The sequence below is a fragment of the Typopeltis vanoorti genome, chromosome 2 (genome assembly GCF_054136105.1).
Source record: "Typopeltis vanoorti isolate ZY-2024b chromosome 2, IOZ_Tvanoo_1.0, whole genome shotgun sequence".
Taxonomy (NCBI): domain Eukaryota; kingdom Metazoa; phylum Arthropoda; class Arachnida; order Uropygi; family Thelyphonidae; genus Typopeltis; species Typopeltis vanoorti.
The window spans coordinates 48,604,804-48,631,717 of record NC_143550.1 but is presented as its reverse complement, the minus strand read 5'-3'; the positions used below and the strand labels follow the sequence as shown (position 1 = coordinate 48,631,717).

General features: G+C 35.5%; 1 protein-coding gene across 2 annotated transcripts in view; it reads left to right on the top strand.

Moving 5' to 3' along the window:
* Csas (CMP-sialic acid synthase) overlaps positions 1 to 26,914 on the top strand; it is a 104,926-nt gene that overhangs the window by 64,981 nt on the left and 13,031 nt on the right. Inside the window, exon 6 of one of the 2 annotated variants that reach the window (XM_090411252.1) lies at positions 1,060 to 1,179. The exons of the other annotated variant lie outside the window; for it this stretch is intronic. The gene's annotated coding sequence lies outside the window, so the exon portion shown is untranslated. Of the gene's footprint in view, positions 1 to 1,059; positions 1,180 to 26,914 lie in introns of those variants that run through there. 2 annotated transcript variants of the gene reach the window in all.

Sequence of the window (26,914 nt, the reverse complement as noted above, 5' to 3'; positions counted from 1 at the left end):
GTTCACCTGACCTTCAGATGAGGTGAACATGAATCAGATTTCTATAAAAATGCACACAAAATAATATACTAGCTTTGGATGCATCTACCAAGTTGTTGCACTTTCTTACTGTGTGTATTACATTACATATGATATCTGAATTTGAAGTCTTCTTGTTTTGGTGTAGTCAATCCTTCAATTGAAGGATTGGCTTCACTTGAAGACTGAGTGAATGGGCATGGGAGTGGGGATTGCAGTTCAATGTTGCAAAGTATAAGGTTTTAAAATTTGGAAAACAAAGATGAGATGAGATGTAGAGTATACATTTGGTGAAGAAAATAGATCTGGGAGTGATGGTGGAGAGAGAGAGAGAGAGAGAGAGAGAGAGATATCTAAAATTTAGAGGACAGATTGCTAAAATTGTAAGGACACCAGAATGCTGGCACTGATGCAGAGGACATTGACTTGTAGAAGTAAGGAGATTATGGTTCCACTGTATAAATTCCCTTGATTAGGCTGCCTAGTACTATTGTACACAGATTTGATCACCTGGTTTTCAAAAGGATGGAGAGGTACTGGAAAGAGTCCAGAGGCAATTAACATAGGTGGTTTCTTGTCTGTGGAACATTGAGTATGAAGTAGTGGTGGCCCATACATAAACACTGTGACACTGCAGCACCCCCAAGGAAAAAAATGAAAAAATTAAATTTTGTTTGTGTGTATAAATAATAACAATGCTTATAACATTATATAAATGCAGTACAATATGTTAAAGGTTACAGCTTATGTTTTGACATTGATTGAATAGTTAATAATTGGAATTGTTCGATTAACACTTTAGATTACAAAACAAATGCATGCACTGCGATCTAATGCCGATATCCGTTTGCTCTTTGTCGTTGCACGTTACATCATTCCCAACTGTAACTGCTCAAACGACAGTGTATTTTTAGTAAGCTTACGCACCTTATTTCTGTGAGATATGAAACGTTTATTATTGGTGCGTGTGCCTGGTTAACTATTTTTTGTAAATCTTATTTTATTTTGTTAAAATAACATATAATTATTTATTTATTACAGATACAAGACTGAATTATAACAAGTTTCACTGTTAAAAATATGAAAAGAATTATATTTTTTCAATTATCGTTACACGAAACAAATGCACTGCAATCTAACGCTGATATTCGTTTGCACTTGTCATTGCTATTGATACGAAACTTTTATTGTAAATTTATTTATTAATAAATTCATTACTGATTAGGAAAATAAAGTTTTTTTTTTTTTTTTTTTTTTGTATATGCAGCACCCACTTAAAATTTTCACTGGCCACCACTGGTATGAAGAAAGGCTGAGAAGATGCAATTTACAGAGTTTAGTGATAAGAAGAGAGTGGATATGATAGAGATGTATAAATTGGTAAGGGAAAACCTCAACATCAATCTGATTCTCATCAGATTGATGTTGAGGTTTTTCATAGAATGGTGGGAGAACCAGAGATCATCCCTGGAAGCTGTATAAGGAGGATGTGAACAAAGGAGTGAGAAACAAGTTTTTAGCATAGAGAGTGGTGAATGATTGGAATGCATTATCTGAGAGTGTGGTGTCTGCAGAGAATGTATTTAAACCACAATATGATCAGCCTAATAAGTGAATGGAAGATGAAGTGCTTCTCAAAATTAATGATCTTCTTTTTTCACTTTACCAGCAATAGCATGTAGACACTGTCGGTGCCAGGTTATTTTGCGCCCCAGGCAAAGTTTACAAGTGCGCCCATTATTTCATAAACCAAAATGTTTCTAATTGACATTAAACAAAATAAAATTGTCTTTCAGGTTAAATTAATAGGGCTTTTTTTTATTTTATTTTTTAATTAATTTGAAAATTCTCTGTTATAATTCATTTACAAAAAAAAAAGTTATAAAATACCGAAATTTAATATTTTAAAATGTTAACGTCTTAAAATATTTATCTTAACTGAATTTTAAATAGCAGTAAGTTCAAATCATTTAGGTAAGGAACAAAAAAGAACCAAGAGTTAAATAGTAAAATAGTGTGAGGGATAAGGAAAAAGAATCGATACCTAAATCATATATCACTATTTAATTTTGATATTTTAGTAAAGTATGAATAAAGCATAGCTTGAAGTTGTGCGCCCCCTTCATGGCTTGCACCCTAGGTGGTTGCCTAGGGCACAAGCCATGAAGGGACCTAAATCTAGTTTGCCTAAATGGTAGCACCGACCCTGCATGTAGAATAAAGGAAAGCAGCAATAAAATACTTTGGATGTGCAGAGATATAGGAATATAAATTTTTATCTCTTCTCTGGTTGCTTAAGAGCCAAAGCTAAATAATTGAAAGGAGACATACTAGTCAATACCCACATTCCTCTGTAACAAATGTGGAGAATTAACTGGGACTTTTGTCCATGTATCCAGTAGTCACCTTTCTATGGTGTGCCCTGTTACTAAAATACTGAACGAATGAGGATAGGCTGCAAATTTGGGACTTAACCAAGTAAGCCGTGTTTTTTTATTCGTTGAACTATATATATGATAAAACCTTGAATTCCGGACCAATTTGACTGTGGAGAGATGGTTGTGGCCTTGAGGGTAGGTGACAGTATTTCAAAAAGAGCCGCACTTGTTTTTGCTCCTGTACCAAGGGTGTACAAGGATTGGATTAACCATAAACAGACATCCAGCTGAAGGGCTGACATGGGTTAGCCATGGGTGGTTGATCCCAAAGGTGAGCATCAGGTGTAATGACTGGTATCTCAGCAATGACATGCAACAGCCACACAGCTCACCCACCATTACAACAATGGGACAGTTCAACCCATTTCCACATGCACCATGCACCGTAACCTTGCTTCGCCTGGGGTTCTTCCACAGTTGGAGACCAACAATCGCAAACAATGCCTCACATTGTTTGCGATGTTCTCTAGAAGGTTCTCTAAAACTCGAAGGTTCAAAAAAGTTCTCTAGAAGGGTTTCTGGATTATGTAAAAAAAAAAAAAAAAAGTAAATAAAAATACAAAATAAAATAGAAAAATTAATAAAAATAGAAAAAAGAATTCTTAGCTCACACACAGTACTAATGTACTATAAGATTACAACCCTAGAAGCATCCTTCTTGGACTGCAGCCCAAGGAGATACCACATTTTCACTTCCCTTGTGTTTTCGGTGTGCATATTACAGTTTTATAATACATTCCTGATTACATCTTTATGACAAAATCAAATTCTTGGAGTAATTAAAGCATTATGTTGTGCTTCATTTCTATTAAACTCTCAACATGAGTTATAACCAGCAGTTTTTTTGTTGTAGAATGTGACATTTATTATAAAAATATGAGCTGTTCCTAAGATAGGACCTATCCTTAACAGGGTCATGGTGTCGTTACGAAGATTGCATTACACATTTTAGCTATTTAGGCATAGGTTTTAGTGAAGATGGCAAATAAATATAGAGACAGATGCAGAAAAAGTAAAGCCAGTCAAATTTAGTTATATGGAATAAGAAAGAAACTCAACTAAACACTTCTAACAGTAGTTGTTTTGAAATGTATAACAATAATAACATAAATTAGTCATGCACTTCATTTGACAAGTCAACCATGAAAAGTTCATTTTTGTGCAAGATTTTTAGATTATTGGCATAATGAAGCAGATTATGTTATCTAGAGAGACTATAAAGCATTTAAATTAGTTTTAATGTATATACATAACAGTTTGAGTTAGAAATAAACAATGGGTTAGAGACTGTAGACTGCAGATATGAGAATTTCTTGTGGAAAATGAAAGTAGTGAACAGTAGCATCAATGACTGTATTATAAATAAAGATATCAGAAAAGATCTTTTACATTATTAATATTCAAAAATGCATAAGCAGAGCTAATCTAACATGGTATATGAGCACATAAACTCAGTGATGATTTGAGAAAACAAGTGTTTGAAGCAAAAAATGAGGGGAAATATCCAGTGAAATACATTATAGGTGGATTTAGGAGTGCTTATAAGCTGGAAGTGTTAGAGGTGATCAAATCAAAGACCTGATAAATAACAGTTCAATTAAAAAAAATTATTATTATCATTATTAACATCATACTTCCATGGAGTCAAAATACTTCATATGGGAGGTGCACACTGTTACATACAAAGCCCATCAACCCGTACTTTAAATCCATTCAATGTATCTGCATTCACTGCATTGTCAAGCAACATATTCCACTCACCAACCACTCTCCATGCAAAGAACCTATTCCTTATTCCCTGCTCACAACCTCCTTATACAGCTTCCAGAGATGTCCCCTTGTTTTACCTCCTCATATTCTGTGAAAAATTTCTTCCACGTTAACCTGATAACAACCCTTTACCAACTTAAATGTCTCAATCATATCCCCTCTTTTTCTCCTTAAATCTTTGCAAACTGCATTCCCTCAATGTCTTCATATCCCACAGCCAAAAACCAGTTACCCCTTAGTCAGTCTCCTCTGGATCCTTTCTAGTATATCCTCATCGCCCTGAAAACCAGGGGACCGAATATATGCACAGTAATCCATATGAGGCCTGACCAAGACCTTATATGAATGAAAACCGAAACTTCTTTATTTCTGCACATTAAAGTCCTCCACATCATTGCCATAATCTGATATAATGATTTAACAACTCATGCATTGTGACCTCAGAACTTTAAATCCTTGTTTGCAAAAGGTCTCTGTTCTCCTTAACTTCCTCCAAACATTTCCCCACCATGCACTTTGCATTTCATTGTTGCCTATCAAATTTCAGAACCTTACACTTTGCAAAAGCACTATGGAACTGACAGTTCCATACTGTTGCCCACTCATACAGTCTGTTCAAGTGCTCATGTAAGGCCACAACATCTGCTTGATTTCTCATCAACCTCACCAGTTTTGCATCATCTGCAAACAGTTGTATATCATGGCTTAAACTCATTCCAGTATCATTCATATACAAATAACAATGGTCATAAAACAGACCTCTGTGGCATAGCACTAATTACTTTCCTCTTCTGGGATACTGTATCTCCATATGCAACTTACTGATACCTATCTGAGAGCCAGTTGCCTATCCAACTCACTATCATCTAATCGCATCTACTTTAGTTTAGTTATCAACTTGTGGTGTGGCAATCTATCAAAAACCTTTATAAAATCTGAGTACAGTTTGATCCTTGAACAATGTGGGGGTTAAGGGCTCCGATCCCCTGCACAATCAAAAATCCACATATAACTTTAGGCTCCCCAAAAACCCAACTACTGATAGCCTACTGTTGACCGTAAGCCTTATCAATAACATAAACAGTTGAATGTTAGATTGCCATGTGACAAATTGATAGCTAAATTGGAAGATGTGGGATTAGTTAATAGGTTATTGAGTTGGATAGGCAATTGGCTGTCAGACTGGTATCAGCCAGGGGGAGGAAAAGTCTGACCACACCTCCTTGTGCCCCCACCCTCCTGTACCCTTGAAGATTTTGCCCAAATTTCTTAAGGTCCGATTTCAAGGTGACTAATGTGGCAACGGCATCCAATTTTCCAATGAAGAGTCATAGAAAGAAATCAACCAATGCTACCATGTCCGGGGCTGCAGTCCGGGCTCCTGATGATAAATATGCTACGAGGATCATATTAACATTTTGCAACTCAATATCAATGGTACTGAGAGAAAAATGGATGAACTTAAATACATGATTTACAAAAACAATATCCATATTGCTTGTCTACAAGAAACAAAACTGAACAAAAATCTAAACTTCAGCATCAAAGGATACACAGTTCTTACGAAGGATAGAGAGGAAAGAGCAGGTGGCGGGCTTGCTATCCTTTTGAAGACTCCAGAAATCAAATTCAAAGAAATCACTCTAAATCAATATTTAAATAATAACAATTCAGCAGAAGCTCAAGCTCTTGAAATATACCTACCAAACCATTCTATTTCAATCACAAATGTCTACCACCCTGATAATACAAATATTGATACAGACATCATTGAAAAGCTAAGCTAAGCTCCAACTGATACAACCATCATACTTGGTGACCTAAATGCAAAAAGCTCAACGTGGGGCTCCCCCGATTTAGACCATAAAGGTCAACAATTGGAAGACCTCTTTACAGATTTGGAACTTCCAACAATTAACAATGGACAGAGCACCTATCTTTCTAAAACTACAGGAACTGAATCTGCTATTGACATCACAGCTATTAATTATAGCTTTGCATCAAGTGGAAAATTTTGGGAAATACCATCAGTGACCACAGACCCATAATAACAACACTAAACTTCAAGATTGATCAAGAATAGCAAATCAAAAGGACATGGAACTTCAGAAAAGCCGACTGGACAAGGTTTACTCAAATCCTGGAGAGCCTCTGTCAAGATGAACCTGTCACTGGAAACCTTGACAGAAAATTGCAAATCCTTACTTTACACATCAATAAAGCTGCCAAAGCAACGATACCAAGAGGCAAATGGAAAAATACCTGGATACCATACTGGAAAGATCACAATATTGATTCAATGATTACAGAAAGAGACAATATCAATAACAATTCAGAATTAATAAAACTGATGAATCCAGAAGGAAATTAATGGACATAACACACAAAATAGAGCAGGAAATTTGGAAGTGCAAACAAGAGAAATGGGCAGAGCTTTGCAGTAACCTGAACCCAATAAAAGACAGCCAATACTGGAACATCATTAGAATCCTAGACAACAATATCAAAGAAGAGAACCAACAGAAAACAAACTACATCATAAATGCTGGGAAATGAGCTATCACAGATCAAGAAATTGCAAACACACTGGCAAAAACCTATTCAAACAACTCCAAACTTCAGTATAACAGAAAGGACAAGACCCTCAATAAACTCACAAGTAAAATACTAAAACAAGCAAGAACATACCAAACTAATGATATCTTCTCCGAAGAATTTACGCTAAGTGAACTAAATTCATCAATCGAGAAAACTGCACCTAACAAATCTCCTGGTAATGATCTTGTCTTTGGTCATATGGTCAAACACCTTGGCAAAAATGCCAAAGAACAACTTCTGGACATTCTCAATACCTCTTGGCGAACAGGCAAACTTCCAAAAGAATGGAAAAAATCAGTTATTGTACCCATCCTGAAACCCGACAAAAATGCTGCAGAATGTCAAAGCTATAGACCTATCGCATTAACTAGCATACTCTGTAAAATTACTGAAAGAATCATACACTCCAGGCTCATGCACTGGCTGACAAAAAAATAAGAAAATTAACTACTACCAAACTGCCTATAGAACCCGTCATTCGACAACAGATCAGTTATTCCACTTCTGCCAAACAATAATAGATTCATTTCAGGAAAAACCAACAAAAAAAGAAAACTGCCAATATTCCTTGATATGACTGCTGCTTTCGATCGTGTTTGGATCAAAAAATTAATACAAACAGTACATGATATTGGAATTAGAGGAAATGCTTTAATCTGAATTGCTGATTTCATTAGAGGAAGAAAGATCAAGGTTAGAATCAATGCAGCAATATCAAGAGAGCGGAGAACCTGAGCTGGTGTTCCTCAGGGCTCAGTACTCAGTCCCTTACTATTCCTTTTATATGTCAATAACATTCATTCCTACCTTACAGAAGACACAAAAGTAGCTTGCTACGCAGATGATATAGCCATCTGGCACACTAGTGCTAAAATCAAAGAATCAGAGGAGATTCTAAACAAATCTATGAGAGGATTAGAAAAACGTTCAGATGAACTTAAACTGAAAATCAACCCAGACAAAACAAAACTAAGCTCCTTTAGTACAGACAGGAAAAATAGACATTCCTACAATCCCAAAGTCATGATCAACAACAATCTAATTGAAAAAGTTGTAAATCCAAAATACCTTGGTATTACGCTTGATCAGGAATTATGTTTTACACAACACATCTCTAACACTTCCAACAGAGCTCTAAAAAAATTAAATATACTGAAAAGGCTTTGTGGAATAAATTGGGGTGCAAAGCTAAAAATCCTCAAACCACTTACACTTTACTAATAAGGCCAATAATGGAATATGCAGCTATCTGGTCACCTTCGGCCTCATCAGTAAAGGAAAAATTAGACAAAATACAAGCAAAAGTATTCAAGATTATCATTGGTGCATTCTCATCCACTAACAACATCAGAGCCCAACAGGAATGTGGGCTCGATCTGCTGGAGGACAGATGAAAATTTGCCAGCATAAAATTCATAAAATAATATCAGAAGCTACCAAAGCGATCATATCTCCCTAAAAACTTATGAACATTGGAATCAAAAATGCAGACTTCACAAATCATTAACTTTACAATATGATGACACTATCAGGAAGGAAATAGGTCTTGATCAGCTAAATGCCCACATAAACAAAGAACCTCTATTTTCCAGTCCTTAACCTCCATAAATCTAAACCTTACCAAACTCTGTACAAAAAAAGAATCAAAAGAAATGCTCCAAGAAAAAGGCCTAAATACTATCAACCTTATTTCATCCTCTAAACAGGTTATTTATTATACCGATGGATCGTCAGACACCAATATGATTAATGAAGGTGCTGGTGTTCTCCTTCTACTCCTGAAAGGTGAAAAACTTTCAATAAAAGTTGGATCTGGGAGAATTGCTTCCAATTTTACCAGCAAATTTTACACAATAAATAAAGCACTCGAAGCCTACTTAAAATTATCATCATCCCAACAATCTGAGGGAATTATAATTTACAGTGACTCAAGATCAGCTATGGAGGCAATAAAAAATGGCAATACCAAGCTCACACAAGACATCCATAAACTCTTAAATCAACTAAAGTGTTTAGGAAAAAGTTGCATTTTACAATGGATTCCTGCTCATGTAGGCATTGATTACAATGAAGCAGCTGATAAATTAGCAAAAGAGGCCAGAGAACTCAACCAAGAACTCGCATGATAACCCTTGCTGATGCTAATGTACTAGCAAAAGCTAAACTAATTCCACTGAAATCAGTGATACAACATCAAATTCCTGAAATCAATGCTGACAGAAAGACCACCACCATGATAGCAAGACTACGAACAGGACACTATAGAGGAATGAAGATCAGTACAGATGATACGAGAACATATAGAAACTGCAACAACTGCCCCAATACTGAACTGATACCCACTCACATCTTTACTTGTCCAGCAATTACAGCAGCCTTGCAAGAAATAGATCCTAATCCTGAACAACAGCTCTATATAAACAAAATCATCGACATAGTCAAAGTAGTTCAAGGAGCACATGGAAACATCTAAGACTCTTCAAAGGACAAGACAACAACTGATATCTGCAAGTTGTATATAGGGGATACTGGTATCTCAGAAGAGTTAACTCATTCCTTCTGCATTAGGTGAGTGTGGGGGGGGAGGCATATCTCCAGTTAAATCATTCTATCATTAACCTACTGGTGATACTAGAAGTGATTTAATTGGAGATATGCAGTTATTTGCAGATAATACAAAGTTGGAGAGAAGTAGAGCATATGTGGTTTTACAGGAGAATTTGAATAGATTGTGTGAATGTGCAGGTGTGGAACTGCTAATTAATTGTTGTTACTAATGCATTGTTAATTAATTAAATTGTAATTCTTGAAATTTAGTAGGCAAAGATGGGATGTAGAGTATCAGTTGGTGAGGATTTGAAGGAGATGAGGGATTTGGGAGTGATGGTAGACCTTTGCAAACATTGTGAATGCACATAACAGATGATGGCAAAGATGGGGTGTTGCAACTTGACATATAGAAGTAAAGAGATTATGACCACTCAGATTGGATCACTTATTTAAAGTGGATGAGGATATATTGGAGAGGGGTCCAGAGGAGATGGAATAAGGCATTGTTGGATCTCTGGAATGTTGGGTATTAAAACAAACTGAGGGAACGTTATTTGCAGAGACTTGTGAATAGGAAAAGCAGTGATATCAGCAGGACATATAAGTAAAGAGGTTAACACCAGTTAAATGTGGAAAAGATTTTTCATAGAGAAAGAGAGGTGGAACAAGATGTCATCCCTAGAAATCAGCAGTTCTTTGCAATGGACAATGGGGGGGGGGTCAGTGGAATATGTTGCCTGAGAGAGAAAGTAATGTACTAAAATGATTAAATTTGATGAGTTTCTGTGTAACATTGGGACCTCCCACTGTGAGTTAATAACTTATTTTAACACACTTACAATGCCAAACCAACTCAATTATAAAAACAATGTTTATTAATTAGTTTATATTTCACTGGATTTCAAACCAGCATCTGTGAAGGTTATATTTTATTAGTACTTTGGCTATCTTTTCAGATGTACCTCAGATATAGGGAATAGGAATAATGGTGTTTTGTTCTTGTATGTTTTAAGAGGTGGGCAGTACCTTTAACACATTCAAAACCACGTGTTAAATTAGCAACTCTGATCCACTCTCATAAGGATAAACTCCATCCCCTGAGTTTATCCTTATGAGGCCAAGCCACAGTCACATTGAACTTCCTACACTCCTCTGAAATGTAGGAAGTTCACTGTGACTGTGGCTTGGCTTACTATGGACAGACAGGAAGATCTGTTAACATCCTCCTTAGAGAACATAAAAAAAAAAAAAAAAAAAACTGGTTGCATTAATTTGCCAAAAATTTGGGATATTGTTATCTTAAGATCAACTTCTACATAGCTGTAATACTTCTTTTTTAGAATATTAGAGGGTACCAAATTAGGACTTTAGATCTTTTGTCCATTACAATTTGAGATGTTTCACTTACTTGTTGTCATGTGTTAACTGTAATGTGTAATGTGCTCTGAAGATGCTGGTTTGAAATCCAGAAAAATATAGGCCAGTTAGTAAACATCTTTTTTATAATTTAGTTGGTTTGGTATTACTGTTAAAATAATTTCTGAATAATATTCAACACCTAAGCATGTCTATCCGACTGTGAGTGTTGGGATTTAATGTTAATAAAAATATCTGTATGCTTTGCACTTTAACCACTGGTATGCCTCCAGCATTTGTATCAGCATCCAGCAGTTGTTGCATAAATGGCACTATAAAAGAATATAATAAAAACTGTTTTCTGGTATTGGTTTTTAACTTTTATTATGCAACACAAGAAATATATTAAAAAGACCAATAAGTATGAATATCATTGTGCAGATACCAGGGCCACATTGCATTAACCATGAGGTGCAAGATGGGGGGGCCTCATTTTAAAACCTTACTCCTCACAAAGAACAATAAAAAAAACAGCGTAGTTATAGTTGCAAAATAAAATACTTATTTTTAAATATTAAATTCATAATATAAAAACTAGAGGCTGCTGAAAATTTGTGAGGCTTCCATTTCAAATACATTGTTCTTTCCTTAGAATATAAAACTAACAGGAACTCCTGTATTCCATAAAATTCATGTATGTAAGCGTACCATTTCTTTGCTGGACGTATATACATGTTCAGCAAACCTGGATAATATTCTGTCCACCTGCTGAAAGAACATGGATAAGAAGTGTAGTTTGACCATTATGTCCATTAGCGATAATCCTTCATGCTGAAAAGAACACTTAACTACATTACCTGGCGTACGTAGTAGCTACGTTCTGTGGCCTATAGCAAGAAACGCAGTTGCTTGCCGTTTGCTCGGTAACCGGAATCTAAGTTATATCAGACTAAATACCTATGCGTTATATTCATTTTGCTGCTTGTTTTTATCGTATAATTATAGTTTTTAATGCCAGCGTAAAATAAGAAATCCTTTCATAATTTCTTCACTTCATATTGTATCACTTTGGAAGATCAATGTCACTATCAATTTTTTTGCTAATTATTTTAATCGCCAATACAAATTTCTGATATATTGATATCAGAAATTAAGGAAGCTGCTTATTTTGCAATAATACTCGATTCAACGGCAGACATTGCCAAATAATGACCAACTAGCTATGATATTTAGGTATGTTGCCGCAAATTCTGATATTAGAGAAACATTTATTGGGTTCATCAGAATTACACAACATAATTCCTTATATTTAGAAGAGGTAGTATTAAAAAAATTAGAAGAATTATTATCTTTGGATATAAAAATGTGCAGAGGGCAAAGCTATGATACCGCTGCCAATATGAATGATATCTATACAGGTTTACAAGCTAGGCTGAAAAAACGTAGTCTCTCTGCACATTATATACCATGCTCTAGTCATTCCTTAAATTTAATTGGCAACTATGCTGCGGAATCTTGTCCGGAAGCAGTGCAATATTTTTGTTTTATTCAAAATGTATATAATTACTTTTCATCTTCAACAAGAAGATGGGGTATACTCCTTAAACATTTAGAAAAAAATCTTTAACAGTTAAAAGACTAAGTGAAACGAGGTGGTCTGCAAGAGCTGACGCTATATTGGCTTTGAAACGTGGATATAAACAAATTAAAGATGCATTACTTGAACTATCCATTTCTCCTCATGAAAAACCTATTTCTAAATTAGAGAGTCATCATTGGCTGAACATTTTGACAAACCAGAAACGTCATTTTTAACAGTTATGTGGGACAAAATTTTACAACGAATAAATGCTACTAGTAAATCTCTACAAGATCCCGATATGGATTTGTTTTTAGCTAATAATTTGTTACACTCTTTAGTTTGTTTTATTTTTGATATAAGAAATAGTTTTGCTGCTGTAAATGAAGAAGCGAATTTATTAACAGATGAGACAAAATTTAAAGATGAAAAGGAAAGAGTTAAAAAAGGAAAAAAAAATGAGTGACAAATTTTCACAATCGAACAATGAGATTATATTACATGGGAAAGAAAATTTCGCTGTGAACACTTTTAATGTCATTTGCGATAAGCTAATTTTGGAAATTAATGAAAGAACAAAAGCTATTTCGACATATTAGATATGTTTGACATTTTTTTGAAGGAAGATATAGATCAAGATAAGTACAAGACTAGTATTGATAAAATTTTACAAACTTATGGGACTGATATTGATCCAGAAAAATTTATTGATGAAGTTAAGCAATGATAAAGGAAGAAAATTCTTCAATTAAAAATATGTACAAATTTATAAACGATGGGTTAAGGTCTACTTTTACGAATGTAGAAACAATTTTAAAAATATTTTTGACGATGCCTATTTCAAATGCAAATGCTGAACGCTCATTTTCAATGTTGAAATGAATAAAAAATTATTTAAGAAGCAACTTGCACCAAAATAAAACAAGTGACCTGTCATTTTGCATTGAATCAGATGTAATGGACTCAATCAATTATGATGACATTATAGATATATTTGCTAAAACCAAAGCCAGAAAAAAAACTTATTTATTAATTTTTTTATTTAAATTTTAAAAAAATGCAAATATATGTATACCAATGTTTTATTGTGTTATTAAAATGAGTTATTATGGAAACGTTGACTTTTATTTTTAATAAACTAACAAAATGCTTATTTTTGAGGGCCTCATAATGATGTTGCACCTCGGGCCTCCAAAAGTATAAATGTGGCCCTGGCAGATACCACGTAAGCTCAGTTCTAGAGACACTTATGGATCAAATAAATGGTATGATCTAACATGAGTCATTTAAGGAGAATTCAGAAAGTCAACTCCCATGATGTTTTCTCTTATTATCCTCAGACCTTCATGGAGTCAGACTCATCTTCAGAAGTCCCCTCTGTCTCATGCATGTGCGCACACACATACACAACTCATTATATTGTGCCTTCAATATAATTCTCTGCAGACACCACATTCTCAAGCAATGCATTCTAATCATTCACCACTCTGCATGCAAAAACCTTCGTTAATTTTATAAGAACCCCTTACTGACTTGTACATCTCTGTCACATCCCTTTTCCTCCTATCCACTAGATTCTGTAAATTGAATCTTCTCAACCTTTTTTCATACTCAATGTTCCAGAGACCAGACTTAGTCTATTGCTGCTAGACAATTTCCAGTATCTCTCAATCCTATCGAAAACCAGGTGACCAAATTTGTGCACAGTAGTCCATAGGTTTCCTAATCAAAGCCTTATATAGTACCATCCATCAAAGAGAATGTCATTGTTGTCAGTCCTCCAGATCATTGAGGTTTCATTATGGTGTCCTCACAACATTAGCGATGCGTCCTCTAAATTTTAGATCCCCATTCATCATCATCCCAAGATCTCTTATTTCCTTAACATCCTCCAATATATTCCACCAAGTGTATACTCAACATCTCATCTTTGTTTTTTGAATTTTAAAACCTTACAATTTTCAAAATTGAACTGGCATCTCCCCTCCCATTCGCTGTCTATTTAAGTCCTCTTGTAAAGCCGTAATATCTGCTGCTCTACTTCTCATAGTTCTTCCCAACTTTGAATCATATGCAAACAACGGAATATCCCCATTCAAACATTCCCCAGTATTATTAACATACAGATCAAACAACAATGACCCTAAAGCAGATCCTTGAGGCACAGCACTAGTGACTTTCCTTTTCTAAGATATTGCTTCCCCAATACATAACTTGCTGATATCTATTAGATAGCTAATCTAATATCCAATCCCATTCTTTCTAGTTTAACTATCAACTTATCACGTGGCAATCAATCAAAAACAGTACTTTTGTGTATGCATCTCCCTTGTCCAATGCACCTGCCACCTTATTGTAATAAGTAAGCAGATTGCTAAAACATGACCTTCTTTTAGCCATGCTATCCATCAAAGAGAATGTCACTATTGTCAACCCAGTTCTGGATTCTGGTTTGCACTAACCTCTGTGTGTGACATCTCACTCACACGCATGCCTATAATTTGAAGCTTAAGTTCTGCCTCCTCTCTTATGAAGCAGTACAATTTTGCCTTCCTTCCACTCCTTTGGAACTTCACCCAGTGTAAGACTTATATTAAACAAGTGTGTCAAGGCAGATGTCATATTCCCTCAAATTACGTGGTGATATATCATCAAGTTCCACAGCATTAAAGACATCAAGTTTACTTCATTCCACACATAACTCCTATTGACATACAGTCAGTCTTTTCTCCTCCCTTTCCACTGCACTGAAACTTACCATCATGTCACATTCACAAGGATGAAATACCTTTATGAACTGCCCATGTAATATCCTGCAGTGGTTATCCTTTTACCATTTTCAGCAGTCAGTGTCATCTTTGCATAAACATTCTTTTTCTGCTGGTTACATACTGAAAGAACTCCTTAGGTTTTTTTTTTCTTCATTTGCCAACTGCTGCTCATACTGCACTTTTGCTACTCATACCAACAAATCACCTCCTTTCCTGTTCTTTGCACTTTTTATAGAACTAATTAATTATTACTATTCATCTTTTGCTGCCTCCATAATGCGTTTTCTTTCTATATTGCATGTTTAATCTCTTCATTCATTCATTCATCCATCCATCCATTTCACACCTGACCAGTGGAATACATTTATACATTGCTTTAAGTAGATCATTTTTGAATAGCACTAAGCAGCATTAATCTTTCCACCATCTCCTCATTCCATGTTACAACTGTCTCCTCAGCTTTTTATAACCACTAGCATTGTAGCTCCACATATATCCTTTCTTCATAAAAGTCTTAACATGGCTGGCAACCACCCAATTAATTACTTCATGGTCATCTTCACCCAGCCATGAAGAAAGAGAGAGAGAGATTTGACACCTCATTTATAATGACATCTCCTGATGATATGATCAAATGCAAGAACTTCAATCCTTGCATGCCCTTTGTTACATACTGTCTGAGGTAGTTTTCTCTCAAAAACTCAAGGAATTCATTTTCTTTACTTTTAGATGCTAACTTGTCATTCCCAGTCTGTAATGCCATAATTAAAGTCACCATCTTTGTACTGATAATACTTATTCTGATTTTTAGAAGCAGTAAGAAAAATAACAGTGTTCCACAAAACACAAAAATTAGTGTACAAAAAATTAATAGATGTTAATTGCGCTACCTACATTCTAAAATAGAAATTTCATATAAAAAATCAGTTCAGGGAATGCTATTTAAATTACCACCAAATTACAATAAATTATGTATTATTCAAACTACCATAAATTACTAGGTTATAGTAAAAACTATTCACTATTTAATAACCAATTTCTTATCTCAAGAAAATATCTCATGATTTTAAAAGCATTTTAAGGCACCATTCTACAGTACTTTGGTTTTATTTTGTACAGATTTCAGTGTTTCCTATTTATATTCTTCAGATTGAATCCTTAAGTATATCAGTGCATATACTGATAGGTGTTTGAACTAAACTTAATGCTCGAAGTGTTTACTTCTCAGATATGTATTGTTTTAATTTGCTATTAAATAGCGTTTTAAGCACTGTGTGTAATATTTGGGTAAATCGTTTTTTCAGCACAGAATTTTTGCAATAAATAAGAAGCCATAAATATGGGCAACTCAAAATAAAGAATGTGGATATTATATGGAAATATAGCAAAAGGATAATAAATATTCATTATTCTTTTATGGCCAGGTGATGGATCAGTGTTTTACCTTTGGAACTTGCAAAAAAATTTCAAAATTAACTAAGAACAAATGAGATACAGTCTTTGGCATGCAAGGTTGTTTTGATAATATGTAGCTAAAAAGAAAAGATCATGAATTCTGCCTAGAGGCCATAAATAATGTACAAATGTATTATAAGTGCTTTTGGGTTTTTCACTGACATGAAGGTTGTCTCAAACCATTGGTTCTCATCGAGACTGAGCAGTAACTATGAAAGGTAAAAGGCCCTATATGCCATGAAATCTATGCTTGAAAGTTGTATTTTCCATGTGAATTCTTGGTTACTGTATAAATTTTAAGTAGAGAAGAAACGAGCAAAGCTTCATTTGGCAATTGTTACAAGAAAGGATAAATGTTTTTAGCCAAGAAGCAAAAATAATGAAGTCTAATATTATATCTTATGGTTTAGCAAATGTTTGTTTGACTACCAGTATGGATATGGAGATCATGTTTGCTAACAAGAATTAGATTTTATTAAACTAACCAAAAAAACCCAATAAGTATCATAAGGACTTGCATCATTATAGGTAAAAGACTTGGTATAAAAAACTAGAAAGACCAATTACATGCGACAGTTTTTTTTTCACCAACTTTGACAGTCAAACACACATAGAGCAGTGGTTCTCAACCTTTTTCCACTTAGTGTACCCCTTTTAAACCCATTTCTATAAATTGTACCCCTTGTTTTTACAATAGCTGTTTTTAAATACTGACACTTTTGTTCATTGCCTATCTTAATGTAAAATTGTTCACTTTACTTGTTTTTCCTTCATTACTGATTATTTTTCATGTACCCCTGAACGGCCAGCACGTACCCCCCGTGGTACGTATACCACTGGTTGGGAACCGATGACATGGAGAAACTTCAGTTAATACAAAATGTCATTGTATTTGTAAAATGGTATTCCATATTACCTGAAATTACTTTATAATGAGCGTGACAAAAAACACGAGGATTAAATAATATACAAGTGTTCAAACAAAGCTAGCTGTTGCTATCATGTTCTGAGGAATACATGTCGTTATTCCATATGCACAGTTATTAGGTTTCTGATGAATGCAGACCGCACTTGTTGTAGGATTAAACCTTGGTTTTTGTTTCACTGTGTGTGTGTTGGGGGGGGGGAGGGATATGGGGCATTTTTATGGCCTCATATCCTTCATATTATGGATATATGGCCTTTTTATTTTTTGCCAAAATACTCGTTGATTTCTATTGGTTGTGTGGAAGGCTAATCCTGATCTATACTTCCGTTTCTTTCCCCCATCTTTTACATGTTCTGATATTCAATCTTTCCCAATCGTCCTGTCTGGCCTACATAGCAAATACTACAAGAACGGTGAATAAAAATTGGCCAGAAGCACTGAAGAAAACTCTAACATCAAGATATCCCAAGAATTTATGGAAAAACCAAAAATCCATAAACCAGAAGTTCCATGCATTGTAAATGCGAGAGATTTCACAACCTCCAACTTAGCAAAATAAAATATCTTTGAAATCTGGTAGTTCTATTTTACATTTTATCAAAACTTCAGGCATCCTAGTGAGTTTAGAAATGGTCTACAATGTGGAAAGGCTTATGTGTTCATCAAATATGTTGATTGGATTTTAATGGTATAGATGCAAACACAGATTGAAAAGAAAATAACTATGTATTGACTTAATTGCTAATATTTCACTGGTATTCTAGCCAGCATCTTCAGAGCACACAAACAAAGTTTGTTACAATAGCGAGACAACCGCAATCTAGTTTAACAGTGGGCCTAGTATGAGTAATTGTAGTGTGCAACACAAGGACTAAAGTCCTGATTAGGTGCCATTTAAGTTGGAAAAAAAAAATGAGAGAGAAAGTAGGTATTAATTTGGTCTTATGGTGACTGTCTCCCAAATCTTTGGTAGATTTATACAGCCATACTTGTTGAGGTTTGGAGTATGTTTCAAGACTTCTGTTGATTCCAGGAACAACATCTCTGACTTGTAAAAGCTTTTGTGCAGCACTTATTGTTTTTTTTTCCAATTGATCCTGTGTGCAGGGGGGGGGATATCCAAAGCATGGTCTGCTAGACCTGACTTGCCATAGCGAAAATGCCATATATATATATATTTTCCAATTGATCCTGTGTGCGGGGGGGGATATCCAAAGCATGGTCTGCTAGACCTGACTTGCCATAGCGAAAATGCCATATATATATATATTGTGTTCACTGAGGCGGATGTCCACAGTTCTTCCTGTCTGTTCATAGTAGGCTCGATGACAAGAACAGGGCACTTCTTAGACTCCTGAATGTGATAACGGAGAGAATCTGTCCTTAGGTGAACGGATGAGAGTTGCTAATTTCACATAAGGTTTAAATACGGTGTGTAGTTGGTGTTTGTTAAGCACTATAGATATATTTTCAGATGTGCCTTTAATATATGGGATGTGACAGTTTTGTTGTAGTCTTCTGTGGTAGACAGTGGGAGGGATTTTTGGGGAGCATTTAGTATTTTATCTATCTTATGGGGATTATAGCCATTGGTCAGGAAGGTGTAACATAGGTGAGAAAGCTCAGCAGTGAGAGCAACGTCATTGGAACAAATTGCTTTAGCTCTATGGGTTAGTGTTTTTAAGATACCATATTGTTGAGAAGGGTGATGGCATGATTGTGTAAATATCTCTCTGTATGTGTGAGTTTTCTATAAACTGAGAATGATAAGGAATCTTCTGGAAGATGTGCAATTAGTATGTCCAGGAAGAGCAGACAGTCATTGGTTTCTAGTTCCATTATAAAGTGGATTTTTGGGTACTGGCTATTTAGATGCACTAAAAATGTTGTATGCAGATGACATCGTGCTGTGTGCAGAATCAAGAGAAGAAGTGGCAGCCAAACTGGAAAGTTGGAGGAAAGTACTGGAAGAGAGAGGTATGAGACTGAGCAGAAGTAAGACCGAGTATATGTGTTGCAAAGTGGATGGCAGATCTGGAGCTGGAAGGAAATGTCATCAGGAAGGTCAGTGACTTTAGATACTTAGGTTCAACAATAAAAGACGATGGTGAGGCTGAGAAGGAAGTGGGATGCAGGATGGAGGAACTGGAGAGAAATGGATGGAGTGCTATGTGATAAGAGGGTGCCAATCAATCTAAAAGGCAAAATTTACAGGACAGTAGTGAGACCAACTATGACATATGCTTTGGAAATTGTGGCCCTGAGGAAAAATAACATCAGCAGGATGGAGGTAGCGGAAATGAGAATGCTTAGGTGGATGTGCAGTGTGACCAGAAAGGATCATCTGAGAAATGACTATGTAAGGGGAAACGGTGAAAGTTACGAACTTAGGAGCAAAAATACAGGAGGCAAAGTTGAGATGGTTTGGTCACGTGAGGAGGGAGGAAGAGTATGCGGGAAGAAAGGTCATGCAGATGGATGTGCAGGGGAAGAGGAAGTGTGGACGGCCAAAGAAGTGGTGAAGGAGGACTTGAGGATGAAGAACTTGGATATGGCTACAGCCCAATACAAGAAGTTGTGGAGGAGACTCACCACAAACAGCAACCCTACTTAAGTGGGAAAAGCTGCAGAAGAAGAAGAAGTTAATGGTACATTCTTGAATAGTGAGGTGATATCAAAACTCACCATTAAGTCTGAACTTTTTAAGGTGTGGTTTTCTAAAATACTTTTTAGGTGTGTAGAATTTTTAACAAAAGAGGGAGAATTGTTTGTGAAAGTGGCTAGTAGTTTGGCTAAATATTTAGCAAGTTTATATGTAGGACTGTTTATACTATCTACAATAGGGCGTAAAGGTGTACCTCGTTTGTGAATTTTTGGAGCTCCATATATCCTGGGTGTTTTAACGTGGAAAGGCTTGAATTTGTTGACTGTTTCTTTAGGCCAGGAAATGACTTTGTTCAATAATTTGCACACCTTATTCTTTTGTGAGTTGGTGGGATCCCAATCTATAATTTGGGATGTTGACTTGGAGAAGTGCATGCATACCAAATTATAGATTGGGATCCCACCAACTCACAAAAGAATAAGGTGTGCAAATTATTGAACAAAGTCATTTCCTGGCCCAAAGAAACAGTCAATAAATTCAAGCCTTTGAATTTGTTGACTGTTTTTTTTTTTTTTTTTTGATTTACCATCACCACAGTTGCGTTTCCTTTGTCTGATTTGGTTATGGTAATATGGTTATTATTGTGTAGCTCTTTAGAGCCATGATTTCTTTATGTGGGATATTATTTTTGGGAGGCTTAGAATGGACTAGGATGTTGGCCACATCTAACTGAATATTACTAGCTATTGCTGGAGGTAGGTTGTATATATCCCGAGTTCAACTGAAGCCATTATTTTGGCTTTTGGAACTTCTTTAGGAGTAGCGGCAAACTTGTGTCCCCAATTTAATGCACTCGTGGCTGCTTTTGGTTAAGGTTACCGATGATAACTTCACAATGATGCCATCTTGATGTAATTGAGGACGCTGCATAGCAACGCATTGTTGAAATTTCTTCTGGTGCTGGATTTTAACTTTGGCAAATTCTTTGTTCGCTGTAGAGTCAGAGATGCTGTCCAGGATATCCCATAGCTCTGAGTTCAAAATGTTAGATGTTAGATAGTATATCACGTAGTGCATTGATGGAAGAATTTATTTTAGATAGTTCTCGGCTAGTAGCGTATAACTGTTTCCATAATAGTGCTAAACTCGCTCGTTTATAAATAGGTGGGCTTTGGCCGAGTGGAACTTGCTCTTAGTTTTTCACACTTTGGTATTAAATTGGTGACACCTTTTTAAGAAGACTAACCTGTTCAGTTGCCGTGCCAATTTTACCTTCCACTTACCATATTGTCATGCCTTGAGTACGATATCATCTCTGTGAAGAATTCTCAGTGTGGAAAGGCTTATGTGTTCGTTGCACATGTTGATTCGATTTTAACAGTATATTGATGCAAACACAGATTGATAAGAAAATAACTATTTATTGACTTAATTGCTAATATTTTGCAGGTATTGTAGCCAGCATCTTCAGAGCACACAAAGTTTGCAGTAGTGAAACAACTGCAATCCAGTGTAACTAGGACTAGTATGAGTAATTGTAGCATGCAACACAAAGACTAAAGTCCTAATTAGGCACCATCTAAGTTGGAAAAAAAAAAAAAAAACGAGAGAGAAAGCAGATATTAATTTGGTCTTAGGATGACTATCTCCCAAATCTTTGCTAGATTTATACAGCCATACTTGTTGAGGTTTGGAGTATGTTTCAGGGCTTCTGTTGATTCCAAGAGCAACCTCTCTGACTTGTGAAAGCTTCTGTGCAGCACTTTTGTTTTTTTCCAATTGATCCTGTGTGCAGGGGGGGTATCCAAAGCATGGTCTGCTAGACCCAACTTGCCATAGAGAAAGTCCCAGATATATTTTTTGTGTTCACTGAGGTGGATGTCCACAGTTGTTCCTGTCTGTCTATAGTAGGCTTGATAACATGAACAAGGCACTTCATAGATTCCTGGACGTGATAACGGAGAGAATCTGTCCTTAAGTATATGGGATGGTAACAGTTTTGTTGTAGTCTTCTGTGGTAGACATTGGGGGGGGGGGAGCATTTTATCTGTCTTATGGGGATTATAACCATTGGCCAGGAAGGTGACGTAGGTGAGAAAGTTCAGCAGTGAGAGCAACATCATTGGAACAAATTGCTCTAGCTCTATGGATTAGTGTGGTATGATAACATATTGTTGAGAAGGATGATGGTGTGATTGTTTGTGTAAATATCTCCCTGTACGTGTGCATTTTCTATAAACCGAGAATGATAAGGAACCTTTTGGAAGACGTGTGATTAGTGTGAACTTTCTCATCTACATTACACCTTCCTGACCAATGGCTATAATCCCCATAAGATAGATAAAAAACTAAATGCTCGCCAAACATCCCCCCCCTACTGTCTACCACAGAAGACTACAACAAAACTGTCACCATCCCATACACTAAAGGCACATCTGAAAAGATATCTAGGGTGCTTAACAAACACCAACTATGCACAGTATTTAAACCTTATGTGATGGAAGTTTATTTTGCACTTGGTTAGAGTATAATAAATTTAGTTTAATCCTTTATCCAAGTGTGAGCAAACAAAGTTTGCGCCTGAAAATATCTTCAGGCTGAGGCAAGGTGGTACATCTGTTGGCAACCCGTAGCAAAGGTGGACCAAACTCTCATCACTCCTTATGTCAGTATCTCCCACCATGCAAAGCACATCTCCTTGCGGACATGATATTTTCAGGTGCAAACTCTGTTTGCTCACACTTGGATAAAGGATTAAACTAAATGTATTATAGTCTAACCAGGTGCAAAATAAACTTCCAACATCTTTCTCTAAATCCAGAGTAATTTAATAATAAGGTGGTGCACCAGTTGGCAACTCATATAGGTAAATATGACCTCTCCATTGCTTCTGCCTTAGTGCCACCACTTCTGGGTCTGCTTCCCACTGACGAGACCTCAATAAAGATCGAAACTGGTCTGGGTAGTGGCCCTTTCCTTGGTGCATAACATTATACATGTCCGCAAGGAAATGTGCTTTGCATGGTGGGAGATACTGACATAAGGAGTGATGAGAGTTTGGTCCACCTTTGCTACGAGTTGCCAACAGATGTATCACCTTGCCTCAGTCCTGAAGATATTTTCAGGTGCAAACTTTGTTTACTCACACTTGGATAAAGGATTAAACCAAATTTATTAAAACCTTATGTGAAATTGGCAACTCTCATCCATTCACCTAAGGATAGATTCTCTCCGTTATCACATCCAGAAGTCTATGAAGTGCCCTGCTCATGCCTGCTCTATGGACAGACAGGAAGAACTGTGGACATCCACCTCAGTGGACATAAAATATATATATATATCCAGCACTTTTGCTATGGCAAGTCAGGTATAGCAGACCATGCTTTGGATACCCCTCCCCCCGCAAATAGGATCAATTGAAAAAAAAAACAAAAGTGCTGCACAAAAGCTTTTACAAGTCAGTTGTTCCTGGAATCAACAGAAGTCTTGAAACATACTCCAAACCTCAACAAGTATGGCTATATAAATCTACCAAAGATTTGGGAGACAGTCATCCTAAGACCAAATTAATATCTACTTTTGGTCTCATTTTTTTTTTTTCTCCAACTTAGATTGCACCTAATTAGGACTTTAGTCTAGTCTTTGTGTTGCACGCTACAATTACTCATACTAGTCCCACTGTTACATCGGATTGCGGTTGTCTCTCTACTATAACAAACTTTGTTTGCTCTGAAGTTGCTGGATAGAATACCAGCAAAATATTAGCAGTTAAGTCAATAAATAGTTATTTTCTTACCAATCTGTGTTTGCATCTATACCGTTAAAATCCAATCAACATTAGAAATGGTTTGTTTTTTCACTATTGTCCCTAGACACAACAGTGGATTTTCTTCATAAACCTTTCCCCCTGATATAGGCTATTCTGACATTGTTTTTTACATTTCAGGATATATATTAGTTTTTTTTTTCACTATTCGTAGACACAACAGTGGATTTTCTTCATAAACCTTTCCCCCTGATATAGGCTATTCTGACATTGTTTTTTACATTTCAGGATATATATTGGGAACAGAAACATGTACTCATCACCCCCTCCCCCATCATCACCATAAAATCTGTTTCAATTTTGGAATACTCTCTTTTTATTGTTGATTTTTATGTCATATTTATTACAGTAGGTATTCAATTTAGTTATGGAATCCCAAAGACTTGTACCAGATTTATTTAAGAGTATAACATTATCTACATAAAGTAAAGAGCTGATATTAACATTCTCCTTTTTTGATATCAGGCTTAATACCACTCTCCTTCATAATGTGATCCACATAGATGTCAAATAACAGTGAATATAATGGGCATGCTTGTCTTATACTTGATTTTATGCCAAACTATCTTCTTGCACCATACATTAAAGATGCTAAGAAATTATATTTGTGGTTTAGTCCTTTATCCAAGTGTGAAGTATGCAGAAAAGTGCATGTAAAGTATCTTCTCGACTAGGCTACTCTTATATAGAGGCTAATGACATCACATCACATCAATTGCCTTAGTATCCCATAATGCTATACATTATGGGAAGAGCCACTATTCAGACCTGGTTTCAATCTTTATTGAAGCATGTTAAAGTGCAGGGATAACTCTTCAAAAACTCTGAGAGATCTACAAGATCACTCTAAATCTCACTGAGTGATCCTAAAGAATCACTATAAACAACAAATTACACAATAATTACAGTAATTAACTTTAATGAAAGTACAGATATTTTGTACTGAAAATAACAGTACATCATCAGTGTGCAGAAACAAGTAAATCAAAGAACAGGAATACCAAGTACATACAACAATTGGTTTACAAATTAAAAACAGTTGCCATGAGCTGGAAATGATTTCATATTATTTATAAATAATAGTATAACTATTTATTACTATATTAATTTCTAGATCACGGCAAATGTGGTGCAAAAGTTCAAAGGCCACATAACAAAAATTGCAAGTACAACGCAGAGGATAATTGCAATGTTGAAACGAACATCGACATGTAAGGATATGAAAGTAATTTTGCCTCTTTACAAGGCCTTGATACAACTGCACCTCAAAGTAATAAAGCTGTGGAAAGGCTGCAAAGAAGAATTACAAAGATGTTGAGATTATGGAATATGGATTATAAGAACAGATCGAGAATATGTGGACTGCAGACACTGGTAGACAGAAGAAAGAGTGATAATATGATAGAGATCTATAAACTTTTCAGAGGGCATTAATAGGATATCAGTTGATAAAATTTTTCATTATATGGAAGAGGACAACGGGACATCTGTGAAAGTTAAGTTTGTGTGTGGTTTAGAAGGGGATAAGAGCTAGTTTTTCTCTCACAGAGCCCTGAGTAAGTGGAAGAACAGTTTGCCTGTTGAAGTAGTAGTACATCTAATGTGAATGAGTTAAGAGAAGACATGACAGCTGGTATGGGTGATGTATGACCTCAATTGATCTGTCCTTGACTCCCTTGAGGTCTAATAATAATGAATTTTTCAAAACAGCTAATATACCTTTATTAATTTAATATTGCTAGCTTGTAATGCATATTACAAGTTTTAGTTCCATTCGTAGTCTTGCTATACTTTTTTTTTATATTCATTTCCAAATTTAATGCTTGATTGTATTATATTCCTGCTATTTTTATGTTTCTATGTACATCTCTTGGTCTTCATTATTGTTGGTTTATACCACTTTGTGGTCCTATTTCAAGTTTATAATTAAATTTGCTAATTGCAAAAATTGGTAATCATCCTTCCTTTCGAGAATATACAGGTATTTTTTTAAAAAAAAATATCAATCTATAAATTTTAACTTATGCAATCAATTAGCCTTTAGAGGACCGTTTATTAGACATACGCATTCACAAGAATATAATTTTATTACTGCAAATATTTTGACTAGAAACTAATTGGTCATCAGCATGATCACAAGGTGAAGCTAGAACAAAGACTGTTAATTGTATTTACAGAGCAGAGCCACGTGTTGGAATGCCACCTAGCAGGTAGTTAGAGGACTGGTTATAGCAAGGCTGTTCCATTTGGCTAGTCTTAGCTTTTATTACATAAATTCACATCAGTTTTAGGAACTAAATAAAATTTAGTTTCAGAAATTCCAGTTACCCCTGAAATTTGAGTTTCTGTTAGAAAAGTAGATGTGGTTTTGCCAATTGGACATTGAAATTAGCATCACTAACTAAGAACACACATATGTTCCAGATTTGTATTTGGAAGATTTTCTTTTCATGCATGTAATCTATGTATCTTTGCTTGACTTTGAATGATTGTTGAGTTGAATTTGGGAGGAACATGAAATAGACAATGTATTCTAAATATGCCATACACATGGAGAATTTCACTGCGTTCCTCTGTAAATCGTGAACCCAGCAGAGCCTCCAGATGCACTTGACAAGAGCAGGATTATTCCCCTGCTGATTTAGATGATTCCTAAAGCTTTACTATTAGGTTAGATCCTGTATAATATCTAGTCACCTCTCTGGAGAATAACCATTTTAAAGCTATACGACTTCAGTTATGTCTAATATTAATGCTAATTGATTATTGGGAAATTTAAATTTATTTTTATTTTATCATTTTCAAAGAATGATAATAACTTATCATTCTTTCTGCTGTTGTTTTCCAAAGATTGATTTACCAATTCTATGAAGTGAAAGCTAGGAATAATTCCTAGTAATTTTTCTGTTTACAAATAATCATTTTGTTATTCCAAAGTCACTGCCTCTGTAGTGTTAATTAATTGATATTTTAAAAAAATTGTTGACTTCTTAAAATGATTGGTTTTTAAAAGTCAAACA